We start from the raw sequence: 8,935 nt of genomic DNA on the forward strand, positions 1-8,935 counted from the left end.
TTGTCTCTCGGAGCCGCGCCGCTACCTCGGCGAGGAGCGGCGGCGGGGCGGCCCCGGTGCTCGCTCGTGGCGGCGGCGCCCGGGAGAGGGGTCGGCCCGCGCCGCCCCGCCGCCCACCCGCCGCCGCCTGCGGGCTGCCCGGGCAGCCGCCGCAGCCCTGCGCGGGGCTTTGTCTTTCCCCCAGCCGCTGGCCTGAGCCGTGGCAGCCGGCTGGGGCTGCCGGCCCCCGCGGGCCGCAGAGAGGCTGCCTCGGGGCCTGCGGTAACGCTGTCGCGGGGTGGGGTGGCTCAGGAGCCTCTTGCCGCCCCTGGGAGCGGGCAAAGGCAAGAAAAGAAAGCCGGTAGCAGAATCCCCACCCGTCGCCCCCGACTGCTGATTTCTCCGCAAGCGTTTAACCACCGGGATGGGCTGGGAGGCAGCAGCTACTCAGGTGTCTGGCTGATCTTGTGTCGTGACAGTCAGCTCCGGGGCCGGAGCAGCCGAGGGGAAGAGGCCTTTTGATTTGCTTCCCAGTGAAACGGGGGTCTTTTGTTTTTCCTTTGTCCCTAGGTTCGTCTGGAATTGTACATTGACAAATCAAGGGGAGCGGAACCGAAGGTCAGTCGAGATGTTACTTTTCCCCGTGTGCCTTGTGCTTGTGAGTCGGACTGCTGACTACGGAGGGATAACCTTTGTACTTGCCGAGGGCCCGCGAGGCTCCGTGTGCCCGCCGCTTCCGAGTGCTGCGCTGCGGCTCGGGCAACGGCCGGGGAGGAATTGTCGGTCCCTCGTGGTTACGCAGCCGGGCCTGCTAGGCGCTTGAAGCAGCGCGTCCGGTCGGGCAGTATTATTTTTCTAGATTGTAAATGAGCCCGAGGTATAAACCCACTTACGTTTCTGTATGGCGGTGTACTTTGTCAGAGAGCTCAGGTGTACTGATGGAGCTGGCACAGAGTTCCCTTGGGACTCCAGATTTGACCGTCTTGTTGAAAGGCTCCAGAGCCTGCTTTGAAAGTCGCTTGACAAAGCACAGCTTTGCCGTGATTTTTATACTGGAATTCCGACTGTAATGCCCATGCCACGTGTTAGCCTTTCTCCAGCAGCTATTAAAAGCAGAATGAGCGTTAAGAATCTGATTACCTTTTAACTAAATTCAAAACAAAGCTGCGGGGTGAAGCGACTGGAAGCGTCCTGCCAGTCTGACGTGGGTATCGCTGCCGTGCGTGTTTTCTGCCTGTCTACTGATCGCCCCTGCCTCTTGTTGTGCCCCGGTAATTCCTCTGGGGAAGGCGTTGGGCTCTGACTGCAGCGCACCCCGACTCCCTCCTGACCCCGGCGAGACGTGATCGGTGTTTGCCTTCCTCCCCTTTCACAGGGCCTCGGCTGTTGCGTGCAGAGAAGCTGTCAGCCTTGTGAGAGAGCACGCAGCCGGCAAGCGCATCGTGGTGCTTCGGTACCGAGCTGAGACCGCAGGCGTCCGTCTTTTGTTTGCGAAAAGGGATCGCGAGGAAAGGTGCTGACATTGGAGGGGGAAAGGTGGCGGGAGAACAGGTAGGAGGCAGCTTTCAACCGGTTTTAGGCTTAACTCCTGTGTTCCTGAGCAAGGTTCTGGGCTTCGAGGGGTTTGCTTTTGGCTTTTCGCCTTCAGCGCGTCCTCCGTCACCGCTGTCGGCGCGCGCTGAGCTGCGGCTCAGGGGACTGCGGCGATACAGGCCGTGTGCGTGCCAGCCGTCCTCCAGGCTAGGGCTGTATTCTACCCTAAAAAAAGCTTTCCGTAATACTATGCTTCCGTTAGGACGCAATTTTCTCGAGTTCCCCCCACCTCAGGGTGATTTTCCCACACCCCTAACCCCAACCCCTAAGCCCACCTGCAACACCCCATTTTCTCCTAGGCTTTTAGGAGTGGCCTGAGAGGTGCTTGCAGGGTATTCCATTTTGCCTTAGACAGCTTAGGAGACCAACCACATGCCTGGAGATCTGTATCTATCCTTAGGCTCCTAGTGGGATTCACACAAAACCAGTATGTGTGGGCACGTTCTCCTAGCAGCTCGGTGTCTTTTTGCTGTTGCAGAGGTGATTTCCAGGCGGAGCTGACCAGTGGGGTTCTCTGGCTGAGGGGAAGACCAGCAGTCAGCTGGTGGATGTGCTTCTGGAAGAAATAGCAACGGGAGCTCTAAGAGAGGGAAATGGCTTCCCTGCATGGGTATGTGGAAGCTTTCTTCACTGCTTGTTTCCACTGAGATTAATTGGTAATAAATACCCATTAGGAAGGTGGGAGAATTACTTTCGTGGCCGGTGTCTTCAAGATTCACCTTCTTCTTAGTGTAAACACTGATAACTTTAAAGCCAGGGAAACTCAGGTGCACTAGAAAAGCTGAAACGGTGAGCATACTGAAGACATAGCTGAAGTAGCCACACTTTACAATGATGCCACGTGAACCACGGGACATGCAGGTATTTCTAGTGGGCTCGAGCCCCTGCTAATGCTGCGCTCTACGGCCAAGCCAAAGTAACAGCTTCCTGCTGCTGAAAAGCCTCATCCTCCTCCCCTCTCCCTGCCCCGGTACTGGTGGCCGTGACCGGGAAGTGTCCAGCAGAGCAGTATTTGGGTTTTCCCGGGTTACTTCTCTGCTGACGAGATTAATGCAGACAAGCGCCAGAATGACTAAGTAGCAAGACTACATTGTAAGGAATGACTGCTTCTTGTGGCATGAGGAAGTTCATTCAACTCACAATGTCCCATTGCACCGTACCCCAGCACATGGGGGAAGCAGGCAATGATACAGGGACAAGGAAGCGTTGCAAGAATCCTTCACGTCATACTAAGCACGACTGTATCCAGAGGTTCTCTCTGGGATAGAGTAGCATTTCTTTGATCCTTCGACATCTTTTCCTCAGCCTTTCCAGAAGCTTGAGCCGTTTTCCCTGCCATTCCTGAAAGGTATTTCCAAGGAAGATCTTTCCTTTTCTGGTTTTGTTGGGCAGAACCTCTCAGAGAGTCCCATTTTTTTTCCACCCTGGAGCACTCGAGACAAGTTGCAAAGGTGCTGACAGATGTGTTTTGTAGTACTGCGAGACCCACACAAATGACCTATCCCTAATTTAATCCCTAAATCCCTAAAACAAATGTAATCCTTAATTAAATCTCTACTTTAATCCCTAAAACCTAAGTAACGTCAGTTTAATTCTTTGCATAAGGATAAGTTGTCAATGAGGTCTTCAGTGCTGTACCTGCTTGCATCAACTAGTTCTTGGATTGGCTCTTTCCTTTTCAGGAGAATGGGATTAAATTAGGGATTAAATTAGTTTTATGAGACTAGCTAGGTTTATCAGACTAACAAAGCTGGAGTGCCCACCACAAGCTCTAACACCTGAAGGCCCTCTGCAGACAATGGCAGTGCAAGCTTGTGCCTTTTCTGTGATGGGAGTTTTTCCCATATTCTTTCTCTCTATTTCCACTTTTCACGTGGAAATTCCATTTCTCGGAGAGCCGCGTTATTTTCGTGCACGTTGAGAGGCAGCTCCTGTGCAGACCGGAACACATGTTCGGTGCTAACACAGCTGTAATTTCTTTCAGGAGGAGGCGGGGAGCGCTGAAGCTTTCGTGGCCAAGCCCCGGAGCCAGGATGTCAGGGGGAAGCAGGAGTATCTGAGCCAGCTGAAGAACAAGCTGGGAGATCTACTGTAAGTATGGAGGGAAGGGGCTGATGGGGACAGTAGCTCAGGACCGCGCGTGCAGAGGGAACCCCGCAGTGGACGCAGTGTGCGTGGCCAGCGCAGGCCTCCCTGCGCTACAGGGCTGTGCCCGTTGCAGTGAATGCCGAGACCTGGCTGAGCCCGGCTCTGCGGAACACTGCGAGCAGCAGTCCCCGACCCAAAGAACTTTGGCGTGGCAGACAGCGAGCAGAGATCAGTTGTACCACTAATCCCCTTCGGTACAGTGCTCCTCTGTCGCGACGGAGGGAAGACACAGTCAATCCATATGAGTGATCAGCAGACTTCGTTTATTGTGCCTTACAGTCACCTTTTATGCCTTGTTATAATTAGCTCATACGTATTACAAAAGTTAAGCTCATTATTGGTGAGTTGCCTAAATATCAAGCCCACCCCTAGTTTCTCTTCTGTAGTTATCTGTTCCCACCTGCAACATTCTTTTCCCACCGAAATCTTCCTGTTATTGTGTAACAAGAACAGCCAAAGGCAGCGTATTTGTGCTTTACTTCAGATAAGCTGAGAGCGATGCGCATTTTTGTCCAGCCAGCTAGACTATGTTTATGTGAACTTTTCCAGCTAGCCAGTTATCCACACTCCTCAGCTCTCCCAAAATAGCGGTAAAATCCTGTACGTCTTCAGAGACTGGTTCTGAGGAGTGGGAAGAGCAAATAGGACTGACAACGGGTGCAAATCTGAGAAATAATTCCACCTCAAAACAAGAGGCAATTACTGCATTGAAAAAAAGTCTGGTGCCACACCGAGCACCGAGGAGAACGCCAGAGGTGGGCAGGTGCCTGTGAAGTGAAATCCTGTCCAACGTGGGCGCTGGATTAGCGAGAAGTACAGTTCTGTAATAAGGGATATCAATGCACAATAGAGTGAAATTAAGGTCTTCCCAGGTTATCATCAATCTAAGATTTCTTAACTTCCGGTCAGTCTGACGTTTAGCATTCACCAGTCTTTATTGCACATGTGTTTAACAACGGGATGCTAGTAGAGGCAGAGATGACTGTATCAAAAGACATCTCTGCTCTGCATTTCGGGCAACATGGATTCTCAGTGTGACACAAGTAAGTAAATGTTCTTTTCACATACCACAACGTAATGGTGACTGTGTTGTTTTGGAACAGAGGGGGGAAGGCAGATGATCTGAAGACTGCTTTCTGTGCGATTGATCCCGGTATCGACGATCAGACGCTAGATACCTACGTTGACCTGCCGGATCAAGAAGATGTGCCTGTGGAAACTGCACTCGAGAGGCTGCTTGCTGGATATGCGAGACGAGTAGGGCCCTCGCCCAGGGAGGGAAGCACGACAGGCTTTGGAGGGGAGGAAGGAGACTTCCAATAATAAGAACAAATGGACTGCTTGATCTACGGGTTTGGGTGCCAAGCCGAGAGTTGGAGTTACTGCGTTAAATACTTCTTCCCATGGCATATGGAGGTACAGCTCGTAAGAGCTGAGTGGGCGGGCTAGCTTGAGCTATCGGAAGCACTTTCATCTTAAGCAGCACAGCACTCCGAGACAATTTTACAGCCTCTGCAGAGTCATTTTAGCTCAGCAAGACCTGTGGTGGGAGGCTGCCTGATCCCCAGAGAGAGGCTTCACACCCCCGGGGCGCCGAGGCACTTCAGGGTGTCAGGCGCTCTGCTTGGTGACACAAGAGCTGTGCTCCACAGCCATTGCTGGAACCTGAGAAGCCACCGTCAGGCTCCAGGCTGCAGCGTGGCTGCTTTGGCCCTTGGCCCTTACGGTCCCTTGTCTCAAAGAAAGAGGGTTTCAAAGATTCCTTTGCAAAATAAGGTGCCGGTTGCAAGCAAAAGGTGAGGTCAGCCCACACGAAGTCTGCTATCGTGTCTGTCCCCGAGGAGACTTTTGTCTGGGTGTGGCTGCTGTTGTCCAGTATGGAATCACTCAACAGACGTTCAAGTGCTGCCCCACGAGTAGATTTAACCAAACTCTGAGCTGCAAAAGTCATCCAAGCGTAGAAAAACTGAAATCAGTCCCTTGCTGCGAGGAAGGCACCACGGGCCCTTTGGTAACTTTACTCAGTCGTCCCTACTCATAGTGTCCGCTTTGCCCTGCACATAGCCCTCTCTAGGGAGGGGAGGGAGGATTCTGGAAACAAAAAAGACTGTAGGAAAACAGCTCTGCTGTGGTCATGCCTGAATTGCCGAGTAACTGGAGCAAACCTGAGACGCAAACCCCTTTCTTTTTCTTGCGATGTAGGCATATGAAAAGTAGAAAGGGGTAAGCTGAAATCCAAAGACACCTTCCTGATAAAGCACTAGTTTTGTAAACTTGCCAAAACTGATTGCATTTGTAAAGCAGGAAGGCACCGTAGCTGGTGTGACACAGCATGTACCACCCAGAGGTACGAGGCCCTGGGGCTTTCTGCCTTAATACTCGAACCTGGTGCCAGGCACTTCCAACACAAGTCACAAAATAGCAGGAAAGGACCTCCACCAACCGGGCGGCTGCAGTACCCAATTATATTTCGCTAGATGGCAGCAGCGCTCCACCAACAGGGCCGGCTGCAGTACCCATTTATATTTCGCTAGATGGCAGCAGCGCTCCAACTATCGGGCAGCGCATGCGCAGAAACGACGTGACGCCAAAGGGGCGGGGCTTCCGGCCTCGTACGTATGGGCTACGCGTACGGCCCCGGAAGGTGGGTTCATTTCCGGCCCGCGCGGCGCGCTGGAGTGGCTGTGGAGGTGCGGAGCCTTCGCCGGGAACCTGGAAGAGTTTCGGGCCGGGACGTGCGGCGGCGCGCTGGGTGAGCGCTCGGGCTGAAGGGCGGCCGGGGGCCGGCGGGCAGCGGCCGAGTCGGGGGGGATGTGGCGGCCCGGCGCTCGGCCGCGGCAGGGAGCGCCTGGTGCCGGCGGCGGCCGGGCTGAGGCAGGCGGGCGGCCCGGCCCGGGACCGGCGGGGCTGCCGCCGGTTCTCGTCTCCCCGGCAGGGACGGTGGTCAGCGGGCTCCTCACGGGGCTGCCCTTTTTTGGGTGGTTTTTTTTTTTTTTTTTTTGTCTCTCGGAGCCGCGCCGCTACCTCGGCGAGGAGCGGCGGCGGGGCGGCCCCGGTGCTCGCTTGTGGCGGCGGGGCCCGGGAGAGGGGTCGGCCCGCGCCGCCCCGCCGCCCACCCGCCGCCGCCTCCGGGCTGCCCGGGCAGCCGCCGCAGCCGCCGCAGCCCTGCGCGGGGCTTTGTCTTTCCCCCAGCCGCTGGCCTGAGCCGTGGCAGCCGGCTGGGGCTGCCGGCCCCCGCGGGCCGCAGAGGCTGCCTTGGGGCCTGCGGTAACGCTGTCGCGGGGGGGGGTGGCTCAGGAGCCTCTTCCCGCCCCTGGGAGCGGGCAAAGGCACGAAAAGAAAGCCGGTAGCAGAATCCCCACCCGTCGCCCCCGACTGCTGATTTCTCCGCAAGCGTTTAACCACCGGGATGGGCTGGGAGGCAGCGGCAGCTCAGGTGTCTGGCTGATCTTGTGTCGTGACAGTCAGCTCCGGGTCCGGAGCAGCCGAGGGGAAGAGGCCTTTTGATTTGCTTCCCAGTGAAACGGGGGTCTTTTGTTTTTCCTTTGTCCCTAGGTTCGTCTGGAATTGTACATTGACAAATCAAGGGGAGCGGAACCGAAGGTCAGTCGAGATGTTACTTTTCCCCGTGTGCCTTGTGCTTGTGAGTCAGACTGCTGACTACGGAGGGATAACCTTTGTACTTGCCGAGGGCCCGCGAGGCTCCGTGTGCCCGCTGCTTCCGAGTGCTGCGCTGCGGCTCGGGCAACGGCCGGGGAGGCATTGTCGGTCCCTCGTGGTTACGCAGCCGGGCCTGCTAGGCGCTTGAAGCAGCGCGTCCGGTCGGGCAGTATTATTTTTCTAGATTGTAAATGAGCCCGAGGTATAAACCCACTTACGTTTCTGTATGGCGGTGTACTTTGTCAGAGAGCTCAGATGTACTGATGGAGCTGGCACAGAGTTCCCTTGGGACTCCAGATTTGACTGTCTTGTTGAAAGGCTCCAGAGCCTGCTTTGAAAGTCGCTTGACAAAGCACAGCTTTGCCGTGATTTTTATACTGGAATTCCGACTGTAATGCCAATGCCACGTGTTAGCCTTTCTCCAGCAGCTATTAAAAGCAGAATGAGCGTTAAGAATCTGATTACCTTTTAACTAAATTCAAAACAAAGCTGCGGGGTGAAGCGACTGGAAGCGTCCTGCCAGTCTGACGTGGGTATCGCTGCCGTGCGTGTTTTCTGCCTGTCTACTGATCGCTCCTGCCTCTTGTTCTGCTGTGGTAATTCCTCTGGGGAAGGCGTTGGGCTCTGACTGCAGCGCACCCCGACTCCCTCCTGACCCCTGCGAGACGTGATCGGTGTTTGCCTTCCTCCCCTTTCACAGGGCCTCGGCTGTTGCGTGCAGAGAAGCTGTCAGCCTTGTGAGAGAGCATGCAGCCGGCAAGCGCATCGTGGTGCTTCGGTACCGAGCTGAGACCGCAGGCGTCCGTCTTTTGTTTGCGAAAAGGGATCGCGAGGAAAGGTGCTGACATTGGAGGGGGAAAGGTGGCGGGAGAACAGGTAGGAGGCAGCTTTCAACCGGTTTTAGGCTTAACTCCTGTGTTCCTGAGCAAGGTTCTGGGCTTCGAGGGGTTTGCTTTTGGCTTTTCGCCTTCAGCGCGTCCTCCGTCACCGCTGTCGGCGCGCGCTGAGCTGCGGCTCAGGGGACTGCGGCGATACAGGCCGTGTGCGTGCCAGCCGTCCTCCAGGCTAGGGCTGTATTCTACCCTAAAAAAAGCTTTCCGTAATGCTATGCTTCCGTTAGGACGCAATTTTCTCGAGTTCCCCCCACCTCAGGGTGATTTTCCCACACCCCTAACCCCAACCCCTAAGCCCACCTGCAACACCCCGTTTTCTCCTAGGCTTTTAGGAGTGGCCTGAGAGGTGCTTGCAGGGTATTCCATTTTGCCTTAGACAGCTTAGGAGACCAACCACATGCCTGGAGATCTGTATCTATCCTTAGGCTCCTAGTGGGATTCACACAAAACCAGTATGTGTGGGCACGTTCTCCTAGCAGCTCGGTGTCTTTTTGCTGTTGCAGAGGTGATTTCCAGGCGGAGCTGACCAGTGGGGTTCTCTGGCTGAGGGGAAGACCAGCAGTCAGCTGGTGGATGTGCTTCTGGAAGAAATAGCAACGGGAGCTCTAAGAGAGGGAAATGGCTTCCCTGCATGGGTATGTGGAAGCTTTCTTCACTGCTTG

General features: G+C 55.2%; 1 long non-coding RNA gene across 1 annotated transcript; it reads left to right on the forward strand.

Annotated features, from left to right (window-relative positions):
- Nucleotides 1-1,730: 1,730 nt before the first annotated feature.
- LOC130159957 (uncharacterized) lies at nucleotides 1,731-5,066 on the forward strand. The gene is made up of 3 exons (XR_008825897.1): nucleotides 1,731-2,182; nucleotides 3,557-3,663; nucleotides 4,824-5,066. It is a non-coding gene; the product is annotated as an uncharacterized LOC130159957 (long non-coding RNA).
- The last annotated feature ends 3,869 nt before the right edge of the window (nucleotides 5,067-8,935 follow it).

The sequence above is a fragment of the Falco biarmicus genome, chromosome 16 (assembly GCF_023638135.1).
Source record: "Falco biarmicus isolate bFalBia1 chromosome 16, bFalBia1.pri, whole genome shotgun sequence".
Classification (NCBI taxonomy): Eukaryota; Metazoa; Chordata; class Aves; order Falconiformes; family Falconidae; genus Falco; species Falco biarmicus.